This window comes from Falco peregrinus, chromosome 2 (assembly GCF_023634155.1).
Source record: "Falco peregrinus isolate bFalPer1 chromosome 2, bFalPer1.pri, whole genome shotgun sequence".
In the NCBI taxonomy this organism is placed as follows: Eukaryota; Metazoa; Chordata; class Aves; order Falconiformes; family Falconidae; genus Falco; species Falco peregrinus.
The window spans coordinates 90,158,436-90,173,575 of NC_073722.1; the positions used below are offsets into that span (position 1 = coordinate 90,158,436).

Below are 15,140 nucleotides of genomic sequence, written 5' to 3' on the forward strand. Positions count from 1 at the left end.
TTTCCATGGAAAGGCTGGACTCTGTGCTGTCTTTAGCTCCTTTGTCCCTTGCTGGGAGAGGTCAATTTATCCCAAGTGTTCAGCTGCCCCCCTGGTTAAAACTGATCCTCAGACACCATCTCTACCACTAGAGAAAGAAATGGGTAACTTCTCATACATCTTTACCTCTGTCTCTCTACTTGTTCTTTCATTTCCAGGGAATCGTGGTACTTCAGTTTCTTTGGGCCCACTTTTCTTCACCTCTTTTCCCCTGAAGTGGATTTATTACATGAAACAAGTTGTGAAACTGCAGAAATGCCAGATAAAATTCTTAAGTCTGACAGCAGAACAAGAAATAATAATGCACTTCTAGTTAGATCAGAGTTGTTTTTCTGATATACTGCTAAGACAGGCATATAAATTTCTCAGACTAAATCTGTGCAGCTAAGGGGTAGGGGGTGCCTGTTCATGGCCACAAAGCAAATCTGTTTGAATCAGGCTAATGTGTTAGTCGTGGTATCTGGGATCTACTGCAGCTTTGGAGATAGCCAGAACAGATTCTGAATTCAGTTGTGTTGTGCTAGTGGAAAGCAGTGCGAGTGAATAGGACCTCTGGTCCCAGTTTCCTGCTCTGTGTCTCAGACTGTGCCTCCCTCCCTTTGTGTACTGATCTTGTGTGTTCCTTTTTGTCTGATGCGGAAGCTGTTAATGAAGATGCTCTTCTGCTCCAGCTGCCTGGAAGTGAGATGTCTGTGGGAAGCTTTCCCAAGCTACGACAAGAAGATGGGGTTTAGGGAGTTTCTTGCTCACTTTAGTCCTAACTAACTTAGGCTTCGTAACAAACCCTGGAAGTACAGGTTGTCATGACTGCTAGGCTGTTATATTTTAAAATGCTAGTTAGGGAACTGTGGAGACCTTCAGGTCCTGTTCTTGTTCCAGTGTTTGTAAAATCTCACCTTGCATCTCATCCAGTTTCAGATGGCAGCCAGAAATGGTGGTTCCAGCTTCCCCAAGTCCCTTACTGGCTGCTTACTTAGTATCAGACTCCAGAGTGAATTGATTCAGATTTCTGATCTTTTGGAAGACCAACCCTTTCCCCCAAATAGGAACAAATGATTTGCCACTGGATCATTAAGCCGAAATGTCTCACCGTGTGGCAAGATAACTAGATCCAGTGCAGCACAGAAGGAAGGAGCAGCACATGTCCTTTCCATTTTGGGTGAAAGTTAAATGAATTGGAGAGAAAGTGGAAGCTGTGATTTCAAATTGGTTTAATCTGATTTAAGTGCTGGCTGCTGTTAGGTGTGTTATGTTCCCTGTCCCCATCTCTCATCCTTGTCTCCACAATAACTGCTGGGCAGTTAGCTGGGTCAGCAAGCTGATTGTTCTGAAAGTATCTTTTTTACATGGACAGCAGACTGGGAAGTAGGTGAGGCTACCTCTTTTAGCTGTGGCTTATGTTTAATCTAGCATAAGGTAACCATTTAACCACAGCCTCAAAAACTTGCCCTGACTTAAGGTATACCGTTTTTCTGTCTGCGAAATAGGGGTAATAGCTCCTTACCTGTGAAATATGGTTGATGTTTGTTGAGGTCTTTGTGTTTCTGAAATAGCTTCCAGCTGAATATATCAGAATAGTAACTCTTTCAAGCTTTTCTGATTACCATTGCTGGAAAAGCTTACAATGACGAGTTTGAATTAGATTTATAAGTTTTTATTCCCTTCTCAGCCCTGTTTAATGTTCCCTTTCTGCCCTTCTGATTGCTCATCCTTTCTTCATCCTCTGTTATGACAGGCTGTGAGTAGGGAGAAAAGATTTCCTTTCCTTTCCAAGTTCCCCACAGTAGTTTACTCTGGTGTTTCCCTTTACCACAGAGTGTCGTGAAGTCATTCAAAGAATGTCGTGTGCTAAAGATATTCCGTAAAATAGGAGGTGGGTGATGACTTTCTCATAGCACTCTTAGCTATTTTTCCCATTTGTGCTTATTCTCATTGCAAATAGTTTCAGAACAGCAGAAACCAGCTGGCTGGAGACAGTCTCCTTTGATAGACTGGTGTTAAAATTCATGCTTTCTCCTCTTTGTATGTATGTTTTTAAATCCTGATGAAGCAGATGAAGTAGAAATGGCAACTGGAGTGCTGTGCAACAAGTTCAATGTTAGTGTTTCAGTTACAGGAATTTGAGTCCCTGAGGTTATGTGTTTGGGCTGTTTGGGAGTCTGGTAAGCTCTTTTTCTGCTCCTATAAATGAAACTTTTTCTTGTAGCAGACAGTAATTATTCTAAATTTACATGGGAAATTTATCTAAGCAGTTTGAGACAACTGTAAGCTGAGGATCCAAGAGAACTTAGGGCAGGCCGCAGGGGGAGGCAGCCTGCATTGTTATTGCTTGGCTCCTTTTTCCCTGTGCTGGACTGTCTCTACACTGTGAACAAGTTTAGTTCAAGTTATTTGAATGATGATGAGGTAGTCTGAAAGTCTTTAAATGCAGTTTGTCATGCTACTTCTCAGTGTTCTTATATTATCATATGCAAGTTTGGTGTAGATGGCTTTGCTGGGTGAGCTATTGAGTACATCTGGCTGGCAGCATGCAGTGGAGTGTAGCTTGAATTTCTTGGGGTTTTTTTGACTGTTTATTGCTTGTGTTTAAACCTCTGACATTTTGCAAATTACGTGAAGAACATCAAAAAAAGTAAATGGCACTCCAGGGAATAAACCTGAATGACACTTTGCATGGCGAATTGTGCTTTAAATGGCTCAGCTATAAATCAAACTGTATGGGGTCTCTAGGAATAAACCAATCCCATGTTTTTGTCACAAAATTGAGCTGGCAGACAGAATTAATCCTGTGTCTGTCTAGGCACGTGATAGGATCTTGCTTTATTTCCATCCCCGAAGAGCAAGGTGAACAGAGAATTTCACTTCATGCTGTAAGGAAGTTAGTGGTGGTTCAGGGACTGTGATTAGGCTGGGTTTTTCTAAGAGCAGGAGACAAAAAAAGCCAGAAGTAGAAAAGGCCATGGGCAGGAGGGCTGTAAATGATTTGCCATGGGTTAGGGGTTTAATACTCCCTTGTTCTATCCTCTTTCATGGTTCTGAACAAGTTCAAGGCTCTGAAAAGGTTTATTTTGGGTTGGAGCCACTAATTTCAGCTGGGTCAGACAAAAGAGCCTAAAGCTAACGGCACATCAGTTGAGGTTACTGATGCCCCACGAGTTGGAGTAAGTTGAAGACTTGGCTGGTGGTCTTTGCTGCTCTTCTTGTTTGACCATTAGTTGCATCTGCTGCTCCCCATTCCTCAGCACCGGCAGCTGCCTTGGGACTAGAGCTTTTTTGTTGCTGCTAGCAAATTACCCCTTTTGGGCAGAGGTGGTCCACAAGAGTAAGATGCCTAGGAGTAGTACTTATGGTTTGCAGCTCTCCCTCTTGTTCATTATGGTTTTCTGTGGGAGACTTTTGGGCTACAGAGGTCTGGTTAGGCAGCGTGATACACAGCTGGAACTATTCTGCCTGGCTGCGAGCAGCTCCAGCAGTTAGACAGGATCCCCACAGAGAGCTGGAACACTGGGGGAGGGAATGAAATGCCATTTCATCCACGTCATGAAATCTCTTATCAGTGGCCAACTCAGTGTTGTGGGTGGGTGAGCAGCGTTGGCCAGAAGAAGCTGCCTTTTATTTCTGCTGTGAAATGTGAGGAGCTCTGCGCTGTCAGTCAGGCTGGGAGCTGTGGAGTGGCTGCGTGGAGTTTGGAATGAATTTGTCAGTCGGGTTCTTATAACTCTAAGCTTGTAGTTTTCAATCAGTCCTGCTGGTGCTTAATCTGAGATTCGCTACTTGGCTGTCCTGAGCAGTTCCCTTGGGCAGTGCCTCACAAGCACAACTGCTCTGGCATGCTGTTCCTGTATTTCCTAATTGCTTAAACCTTGCGCCTCCAGCACCTTCTGCCTTGGGGTCACACTTAAAAGCCTTGGGCATGTGAGTTAGAGATAAAATCTGTTAGGTTATCATTCACTTTTCTGTAAGAGTTGGTTAAGTGCTTAATTTCTTGGATGCTACTTTACCTTCAAATGTGAGGGAGAAAACTACATGAAACAGATCACTGTGGTAGTGCTTACGGTGGGGTGAAATTCAGAGACCACCTAGGCTGTCTGATCTGCTGGAGTCCTCTGATTGATTGTATTGCTTAGATTTGAAAAATGTGGTACGTGGGATGGAATAACCGGTGCGATGTGAGGCGCTCCGTGCCATTTCCTGCGCAGCGGAGCGGTATCGCTCTGGTGTGGTCCTGGGAAGCCCTTTGCAGGGGAGGAGGGTTGAAGAGAAGGGGCTGGGGGTGGCGCAGGGAGGAAGCTTTATGTAATTCTTGGCTGGCTTCTGAGTAATTGTTTTAATGAAATGGAATGCAGAGTATTCAGTGCTTGCTTGGCAAAAACAGCAATTTTTTTTATTTTCTATTGGGGGGTGGGGGGGAGTTGGAGTTAGTCTGTTTTCCAGCTGCTTTAAGCAGTTAGGCTTGGATTTGTCACAGAGATAGGAGTAGAATATTGTTCTCAGTGAGGGGGCAGTTGCACTGCTGTGCGTGTGGGAGGTTGTCTTTGTACATTCAGTGCTTAAGTAGAAGAGCGTGGTCCCTCTGTTTCTCTGTGGGTTGTGAATGCTGGTGTGGTTCTGAAGTGGATCAGATTAATGTTAAAGTACCCAACAGTAATGAGATGGTAGTGATATGGGTAGGTACGTGCCCATATAAAATATATATGCATCTAGGTGCTTGATAGGAAAATGAATCAATTTTCCACTATGCCCTAGTTCGGGGTATAGCAGGGAAGAATATGATGAGTTGAGACAAAGAAGTCAACTTAATTTTCAGCAAAGCAGAAATGTAGGGGCTGGGTACCTTGACTTCTGTAGACTAGTGCAAAATATTCTTTCCAGTTATTTCAGATGATTGTTGACTTTTATCATAGGATTGGTGGAGGAACAATCAGAGTTCATGCTGAAACCCCTTTTATAGAAAGTAATTTGAAGGAGGATTTATTTCATGTACCTATGAAAGGGAAGTTTACTCTCATGCTGCTTCTATTTCAGTATTGCTGGCATTTCCGTTTTTGGTCAGTGCTGGAGATGTGATCTCTTACTCATCTTTACCCCTCAAAAATCTACTTTCTCTATAGTCTTTAAGTTTTTTTTTCCGTTGCAGTTTTCTGTGGTCATGAATTCTCTTGTGAGTAAATCGGCCTTTGGTTGCCAGAATAAATTTTTTTTCTTTTGTCTTACAACAAACCAAACTTCTGTGCAGGGCACTGAGATGAAGAAGCTGTCATGCGTTTAATTGCTTTATTAATACTGCTCTTGCTAAAAAGAAATCCTCACTGTTTTTCTTGCTGGTGATGATGAGGGGACTGGAGCATTTCCCTGATGAGGAAAGGCTGAGTGAACTCGACCTGTGGAGAAGACAAGACTGAGAGGGGATCTTATCAATGTCTACAAATACCTTAAGGGTGAGTCAGTGTCCAGAGGATGGGGCCAGGCTCTTCAGTAGTGCCCAGCGACAGGACAAGGGGCAACGGGCACAAACTGCAGCACAAGAAGTTCCGTCTGAATATGAAGAAGACCTTCTTTACCGTGAGGGTGACCCAGCACTGGAACAGGCTGCCCAGAGAGGCTGTGGAGTGTCCTTCTCTGGGGACATTCAAAACCTGCCTGATGTGACTGCAGCCTGCTCTAGGAGAACCTGCTTTAGCAGGGAGCTGAATTAGGTGATCTACAGAGGTCCCTTCCAACCCTGACCATTCTGTCATTCTGTGAAATAAGCAAGAGACTTGTGACTAAATACTTCTGTTATGATGCCAGATGACAGGCCTCACAAGTAGGAAGCGATAAGAAAACCTTAAACATTCTCCAGCTCTTCTCCATCCGTTGGCAACAATATATTCCAGTTCTAAATATGTTAGTTTTCTGTCTGGCTTTAACAATTTTCTTACTGGGAGTGGGCCTCTGTCATAACATTGTAGAACTCTTGAGCCATATTCTTCTGCCAACGCGAAAAAAAAAGAAAAGAAAAAAAGCAGAGCTATAGAGCTGTAGAGCCATCAGCAATCTCCATCAAATTACCACCCACATGTTTTCCCAAAGCAGAATGGGGGACCATTTCCTACGTTAATTTCTGAAACATTTTCATTCTTTCATTCCCAGAAGCTACTTTTAAAGTAAAAAGAAGCTGCTTTAGTTAGATTTTTTTTTAACCATGTGCTGCTTGGCCCCTTGTACTCATGTCTTTCAGAGATGTTACTTGCCCATGATGTGTAAGTACTGGGGTTATCTGAAGTTTTAGTAGCATGTTCATCAGATTGAAAGCTTCATTTTAAAACTTTCTACCTATTATAGTTATAAGTAGTACTAAGATCCGCATGACTGAAAAATGTTGAATATTTTGTGGTCATTTCCCCCCACCCTGCTCTGTGAGTTTACATTGTGCTTTTGGCAGCGTTTTGCGTAGAGTCAGTTGCTGATGATGACTTACACTTTTTGGCTTATAAAGAGTTTGGTGTTGCTTCCAAGTCTGCTCCCACTCTCTGTTACAGAGGACCCTTGCAGAAACAAAAACTTATTAGAACAAAAAATCCACCATTTTGAGAGTACTTTCTTAGTAATTAGATTTTTAACAGGCCAGTGAAACCACATACCACATTTGACAAAAGTTATTTTTTTTTTAAGAGGGAAACAACCCATCTCAGAGAGTGGGTTGTCACGTCAAGCCAGCAAGTCTTTTTAAGTTGTCTTTATTTATATCTCAATATAATAACCTTTTTTTTGGCACCCCCAGTATCTAGGTGTGATTTGCTGGGGCTTTATTTCTCCTTATAGCCACAGGCATTTAAAACTTGAGATACCTTAGTTTTTAAGGGTAGATTTGAATTTGTTGTATGTTCTTTGCATTTATGCACTTGGGAGATACATTTGTACTTACTGAATGGGAAGCCGCTGGAGTTAACGAAAAATACTGCCTTCAAGGACTAAAATCTCGCAAGTCTGCATTCTGATATCCCATTTAAGAGCCCTCAGGATAGGAATGCCCCAATAAGACTGTACAAAGTATGGATACGATTGCAGTGTCCTTAGGATTGCAGTGTCTCTTTAGTGTCCCTGTTCTTTATTGCTGGAATCCTCCTTTTGCTGGTAGGCAGGGCATTCTGCAGATCATGGGCAGAATTTGAGCTTCTAATGCTTTTAATGAATTCAGAATTTATACTAATATTTCTGCTCTTCATTTCATCTTTATGTGTGTCTCAAATTTTGTAACTGGCACTTTGCCTGGATGGGTCTATATTCAGATCTGTTTATGCTGCTTGGATAGGATTTCCACTGTTTAAAAGATGCTATTTTTTTCTTCCCTTAAGTTTCATGTCTATTCTTGCATACCATGCAAATCTTACTCTTCCTTTTATTGGTTATAGGGTCCACACGCTTTACTCTTTCTGCCTTTTAAAAAGTAACAGTTAACTTAGAATGTGCACGCTCTGATAATGTTTTGCCTCTGACTGTGTCCAAACCCATTTTTACATATGCAGGTGGATAGGATCGTAGCAATCTTTAGCAGTGTTATTATTGGTTGCGGTTATCTGCGTGGCAAAGATGAGATTCTGGGGTATCTGAGGTGGTGGTCCTGCTGGCCGTTCGAGTCAATGCAGCGGCATGCTGCTGCTGAAAGGGGGGATGACTTTACTTTTGCTCATCCTGACCCCTTTTGTGCTCCCTTACCTGGCTGTTTGGATATACCCCTTCCTTCTTGTTGACTGCTGTGCTCATCTCTTTTTCTAACTCAAAAGAAAGCAGTCAGGTTTTTTTGACTGGATGTATTTCTGTTGAACTGTTTCACAGAGGGGTCTTGTGAGAGTCAGCCAACACAAGTAAGTGGCAGCAGCACGTGTCTGGAAGACAGAGTAAAACCTCTCCATTTTTGGCCGTGGTGAACTGTTAATTTGCTTTTCTGCATCTTGTGAAACCATATCCTCCACTCCATGGTGCTCACTGTCCAGTGGAACTCCTATGCTCCATTGCCTTGTAAATCCTGATGTAACATGTTTTCCTTCCCTAGATGAGTTGGAATCAGCAGTTACAGAATTATGATCTCAACTGGTAAGTGCTCTACAGCTGTTGTAAGGGGTCCTCTTAGGTGGTCGAACTTGCAGACTTGTCGTTTCTACCTGAGGGCTCTGGAGTGCAAGCCAACAAGGCATGCTGCTGCGCAAAGACTGGGCAACAACTTCTGGGTGTTCACACTGTTCTGATTTGTCACTGCTTGTGCCACTGAGCTACTGCTTAGAAGCGGCTCAGAAGACTTGTCCAGTACTGATTAGCATGTATTGTAACCTCAGTGCTGCTTATGACAATATTCAGTTCAAGTCAGACCCAACTGCCTACAGTTAGGCAAGTCTCAACCAAATACAGTCCACCCAGGGCTTAAAAAATGCTCTTGTCTACCCTCATTTCAGTGGACATGTATAGGGTTGCTTGGTAGTAGCAGGGGGCCGCACACCTCTGCACTTGGCTGTTTTTCCTCTAAGTTCTGTAGTCCAGGGCTGAGCAGGATCTGGCACAGAAAGAATGGCAGTGTTTTCACTCTTGCTACTGTCCTAGCAATTGTTACCGTTCTCTGCCTGTTTTCCAGAAAGGCGTGAGAACAAATTGCTCAGTTCAGGTTTCTGAAGAGTGTATTTCTGTGCTGAAGGAAGAAAGGTAGTCTGCTGGAGGAGACAGATGACTTTCTAGGGAAGAAGAATAATAGGTAGAGGGAGTCTCTGCCCTTTCATTGCACAAGGAGGGCAAACTGACTTTTGGCAAGGTATGTATTATGTGGCATCAGTCTAACATACCTGACTTGGAGAGAACAGCATGGGCTTGGAGTGGCATCCGCTGTAGCAAAATTGTAGGATATGATAAATTTCCCAGCACTGTGGGGAAATTTCCCACTGGCACGATTTCTGTGAGTGTTTGTCTGACTGATCAGCCAAGGGACTAGCAATGTCTTGAGCTCTGAGCTTCTGTTTATTCCCTTTACCATAGCTGTGGTTTAAAATCCGTAGTGTCTTGTTTCCTGCTGTTCCTATACCCATCCTTGGACTCCGCTTTGTTTAACGGAGGTCGTCTTTGTACTGGATTTGTTAGCTGTTTGTGAAATGGCAGCATGCACTGTGTTTTGACCTAATGCTTGTGGAGTAAGTTACATGCTGATGTAGCAGGAAGGGTCTGGTTCCTCAGATAGCTGGCTTGGCTGAGCCCCTTTTCCTGTAGGAATACAAGGGAGTTGGTATTTTGATCAGAGGCCTTGGCCCTGGGATATTGTCCCCAAGGGGGTCAGTTCAGTGGCTGCTTGTTTGGTTTTCATGATTTTTTTTTGTTTTGTTTTGGCAGTGGACAGCAGATCTTGTTGGAAATTTTTGAACATTGATCCCAGTTTTTAGAAACTTTGAGAGAAGCCAGCAGCAAATAAAAATTCTTAAGACATGCATGAGGAGAGTTGATTTACTATTTCATGCATGTACGGATAAGTAGAGGACTAAAAAGGTTAGTACATTCGTGGCTAATGTTTTTATTTTTTATTCTTTTTTTCCATCCAGGATATTGGCTGAAATCCAGCCCTGGTCAGTACTGAGATGGTATTAACTGCTTAGTTGCTTCTGTAACATGGTCACACTCACGCCAATCTGTTCCTGCCACCAAACTCAGTTCACTCTTGTTCAGTTTGAGTGTTGCTGTGTTTGAACAGAGCTAATGTCCTTTACTTTGTCTGAGCCAACTTGCCTCCCTCCCAGAGAGTTAGGTCAATATTGGCCATTTGCTAATGCCTTTGTCTGGGACTTCCTGGAAATGCTTGAAGATCTATTTGCTGTCAGGCAGAGATCAGAAATAGATCTTGCACAAGAAGGAGACGCTTTAGGAGGGGACGTCAGAGCCTGTACATAACCTCCTTGGAGACCAAAGCTGTTTCCAGTTTGGCAGTTGGCACACAGGGAGAGAAATGGAGACTCTCTAATTTGTGCAGATTGTTGCTCCTTGTAATCTTTCATGAGGCTAACTGTAACTGCCTCTAGGAACACCAGTCTGTTTGCTTCCAAAAGGAGAGGATTCTGACAAAAGACTTGGTAGCAGGTGGAGCTCATAGCAGGCTGCAGATTCAGACTGAGAAATTCCAACTTAAGTATTTTTAGTACAGGCCTGAGAGTCAGAATTGCTTTCTATTCTGATATAACATGGACTTGTCATATTGTGTTGGGCTGCTCAGGGCTGCGTATCAGTTCTCGGTTTCTGAAAAGTAGATGATTTTCTCTGCTATGAAGGGGTGTGAATGTTCAGGTTGAGGATTCTGATTTATGATCCTTGTTGGAATTCAGGTGCAGTGGCTGCAGACTTTACTGCCTGCAGTTGGTGCAGGCAGGCCTGTTATATCAATATAAAATGGAGTATGTAGAGGTTTAGGGTGTGGAGCTAATGACTGCTATGTCTGAAAAATGTGGTTGAAAGTGGCTTCTACTTCTGCAATTAGGGCTGTAATTTGTGGGTGGGACAATCATCTGAGGACAGTAGGACTTAAATCATGGTGGTCTGAACCACTGGAGTTCATGAGTTGGAGTACTGAGTAAAGGCTGGTTAAGTCTGTGTGAAGCATTTGACATTATCACAAGCTTTTCTTGTGCAATCTCCAACTTCTTTATCCAGTAAACCAGAACCTGGCTTTGTCCTCTTAAACATTTCGCAAGTGTTGAGATTAGCTCAGCCTACTGCTTTTGCATGCGCTGTGTCACAGGATGTGCTTGAGCTATAGCTTGAAAACCCTTTACAAACTTTGCCTCGCTTTCCTGAAGACTGTTCATAGAGCAATGGAAGAATTTTTTGACTACTGAGTTTATCCATCATCAGTCAATTGTTTCCTGTTGTTCAGGACTTTGCTTGAGAGTACAGTGAATCTAGATAGAAAGGAACCACACAAGGGGTTATTGGCTCTTTCAATCTCACACAACTGTGGGTTGTCTGTGAATCGTTATACAGAGGCATTCAGGGCTTGTGTAGCTGGGGATCTGGCATTCGCAAAAGCTTTTGGTAGCTGTGACACTGAAAACATTTAATGGTTTGGTAAGCTGGAACATAAATTCAGTTTAAGGCAGCAGGTTTTAGCATAGGGTGTTTTTTCCTGGCATGAGCTGTTTGCTTCTCCGGACTGTAAACAGAGGGAAATAAATATAAGATGCCTCTTTTCACTTCAAGTGTAGAGAAAGACATGCTATAAAAAAAGAGGATGCTGTATGCAACAGGAAATAACCCTTCCCCCTCCCCATCATCGCCACCCCAGCACTTTCTGGAAATGAGAAATAAATGGGAGAATGGGAGGATACAGCTTTGGGAGGGAGTAGACTCTGGAACTAGAGATACCACAGTGCTGCTAGTAAGTTCAGGTACTTCTCTCAGAGGCAATACGTGAAGAATACAACAGCCAGCTTAAGCAGGATTTGTATGGCCTTGCTTTGCTCTATGCTGTCCTTAGATCTTCAATGACAGGAAGAGTTTGTGTTTCCAGGGCTTTCTGTTGATAGCTTCTGCATGCAATAGCCATGGCATTGGAGTGGACAGCTAAGGTTAATTTGAAGAGTTTGAAAAGGCTGCACTTGGTTTAGCAGCTTTTTGGCTGACACCCTGCCTCCCCCCATATTTAAACTTTTTTTTTAATTGGTCTGGAAACCTTACTGGTTTTCTGCCTGGAGCATGAAGTATATCCCTTCTGAAAGGAGGTGGTACTTAAATCACAAATAATTTCCAGCGTGAGGATGCTCAGCAAACCTGTAACACATTGAGGAATATTTCTTGCTGACCATGTAAGCAGTTTTGTGCCTTGTGAGACTTGTCTTCCATTATCTCAGCCATATAATGGACTGTTCTAGGGTAGTGGAAAGGGGATGAGAGTTTTTCTAAGGCAGTTAGAGGAAGGCAGAAGGACTGCACATTTCTCTTTGTAGGTGGTGGTTCATATCTATTAGCCATTTTGAGCTGGGGTCTAATTTAGTGGAGCTAAAGTGGAAAAATCCTGGTCCTACAGGAAAATCTTTTGTGGTTCCTTCACACAGCTTGGACTGTAGGGCAGAGAGCACTGTGGATTTGTGTTGTTTTATCCAGGAAACTGTGCTGACTCAGATCTTCGAGGCAGTTGCTGTGATTCTCAGCCTGCATAGCTGCATTGACGATTCCATGCCCTGTGGGTCTGCGAAGATTAGGTTACCTTCCTGCCAACGCGGTGATGTGAACAGAGCCAGCAGTCAAAGGATTTCCCAGCTTGTTGCATCAAAGATGACAAGAGGTGGATCCAACATGCTCACTCAAGGAATGGGACTGTGATTCCCAGGGACTGCTGGTGCCAAGCTGCAAACTGGTTAGCTGGTTTCCTACAGTGTTTCTGTGCCCTTGAACGCCTTGCTGCTGTGTTACACAGGAACTAGCTGACCCCTTGTGATGTGAGGGTGCTACAGTGCCAACCATGCTGATGAATACATTGCTGAGATTACAAGGCAGGTCTGAGTTTCAGTCAAATGCTTGTGTTAATTTGAAAGGAAGCAGTGTAGCTGGTTCCAGGAAGGATCTTGCAGTGACCTTTATGGTTTTCCAGCACATGTACAAATAAGACCTCTTGCCCCTCAGAGGGATGTGATGGAAGGCCTGACCTCACATGATGGCTTTTGTTGGGTTTTGTAATGTACAGACTTGGCTCACCCATCTTCAAAGTTTTACGTTTGGAGTAGTCTCTGTCAAAAGCTAACTCTTAAGCTCAGTGGCACAAATGAGGTAACACCAGTACATCGTGTATGCAGCCTTACTGATTGAGCCATATCAAGATTCTGGGGCTGCAAAGCCAAAATGTCAGTGCAGGCTCAGGTGAAAGTGTCTGGTAGTGGCGGGGGATGTCTCCAGAATTTAAGAGGATTTCAATTTGTGCTGTCTTGCTGATTGCTCGCTTTTCAGGCTGCAGTGTTTCTGGTCCACATCTGAGATGCGGATTGATTATGGGAATTATACAGGAGGATGGGAGATTTCTTTCAACTAATGGCAGGATGGGGCTGGATTTTACAGTTTGTGTCTTGGCCTGAGTTTTGGAGGTGAAAGTATGGTATTTCCTATTTAAAGCAGAAATTTTATTCACTTACTTAGACAAGGGCTAAATTATGGCATTGGTCTCTTCAAAACATTTTCTAAAAGCTGCTTAAGTCATAGAGTAGCTGGAGCTACGCTTCCAAGACATGTAACAAGTTTATCAAGAAAACCCAAGCACCAATCTAGCAAACTTTTATTGTCTCAGTAAGTTGAATTAGGTCAGAAAGTGTCTGGTGATCAGGAGGACGAGTTCCAGGAACAGTGTGTATTTGCATTCTGGGGGAAAGGGGGATCACTAGGCTGTTCCCTTACTCTGGGAGCGTGTGGCGGTGTCAGTTCCGCTGAAATCACAGCCAGAGCACTTGAAGGATTTGCATTTCATCCCCAAATGTGCAGTGCATAAGTTACTGATGAACAGTTACTTATATTGCTTTAAACAGGCTGTGTTTGCACACTTTTTTACAGCACCATGTTTGGAGTGGTATTAGTGCATGTTAGTTGTGACCAGTTAAGTTGGCCACAAGCTCTGGGTCTCAGTGGTTGGGACAGGAAGCCACAATCGTTGCTGCAGCTGATCATGTAGACCGCATCTCATAGTGCAGTGTCTTGTCATTTTTTAGACGTTTGCTGATAGTGGTCAGAGCTGGCTGCATGGGCTGCTGTACTGGGGAAAGCTAACTGGTTTTGCTGTCCATATTTTTGACCATGTAATCTGAAATTCCTCTAGGCAGGTCTAGACAATGCAAAGTAAAAATACCAGTGGCAGCTCTGTACTGGTACTCCAGCAGTTGTTAGGTCTGGCAAATGACTTCTCTTTTGTGCCTTGATTTTTTTCTGTATCTTGAATAACAGTCTGTCACTGCTTCACAGAAGGGCTGAGAGCTGTTACATGCCCTGCATTTAACCACCTTCTCAACCTGTCAGTTAAATTTTGGAAAACTTTAAAATGTCTCCTCAATATGTTTTAGAAAGTAAGCCAAGCTATTTTACATGCTTTCTATATATGTGAACCAGAGAACTTCAGGGTTTTAAGAGCATATAATTGCATTTTGAATTTTTAAGGTCTCATTTTGAGTGTAGTCTGTGTATTCCATTGCTTTTGTAGTCTCTGATCTTTTTGCATTTAAAAACATTGATTAGAATATAACACCTTAAGAACCTGTTACTACATTTCTTTTACCAATACCTGCATTCACCTGTTTTCATGGGTTTCCTATTTCTGATAATGCTTTTCCATTTTGCTGAGAAAAGTCAAAACTGCTATTAAAAAGGGAATTCCTGTCACCAGTGATGCTCTTTGGGGCTCCCCACCCCTTCCAGACTCAAACTCAAGGCAGTGAGAAGCCCTATAGCAAGGCTCCAGCAAGTCTTTTTGACTCAGCTTTTCTAGAGCATTGCAAATGTTTCTTTTGAAAGGCTATTTAATAGGATAAATATACCCAAGCTCCCCATTCCTCTGCAGTTACTCATGATGTAAAACTGTCTTGCCAGGGATTGGGTTACCGCCCTGAGCTGTCTCCCTGTATGTGAGCTGGAGTTGCATTTAGTCCCGGAGGTTGGGGCGAGAAGACTTAATTGAACCTAATGAGATTTTTTTAAAGTTTGGATTCACAGATTTTGCAAAGAGGCTGCTCAGATGAGCCTGCAAGCTCAGGGTTCAGTTCTGGAGATGCAATTCCCCTTGTTCATTTAAAGGACAGCAAAAATCAAGGATTTGAATTCAGCATCTTAAGGTATTAAAAAAGGGCTGGAGAATGGTTGTCATTCTCCAAATGAGGGGTCTGCAATTTGTCTTATGCTGAGTGAGACATGATTATCACGTAAAGTTCATGTCTTCATTCAGACCTGCCCTTACGGCTGCGTAGCTTTTTATTTCCATTTGCCAATCTTCTGCTGCCTAAACCAGGAAAACCTGTAGCAGTTCTAGTTATTTGGGTAAACAGGGGTGTGGGGAAGAACAGGAGAGATGCAGATACCTGTGCAGCAGCATTAGTGGAAATACTGTAATTTGTGCTCAGACATCACAT

General features: G+C 43.1%; 1 protein-coding gene across 3 annotated transcripts in view; it reads left to right on the plus strand.

Moving 5' to 3' along the window:
* Positions 1–15,140, plus strand: part of PXN (paxillin) — a 51,954-nt gene that overhangs the window by 8,683 nt on the left and 28,131 nt on the right. The window contains exon 1 of one of the 3 annotated variants that reach the window (XM_027780814.2): positions 5,350–5,477. The exons of the other annotated variants lie outside the window; for them this stretch is intronic. The gene's annotated coding sequence lies outside the window, so the exon portion shown is untranslated. Of the gene's footprint in view, positions 1–5,349; positions 5,478–15,140 lie in introns of those variants that run through there. 3 annotated transcript variants of the gene reach the window in all.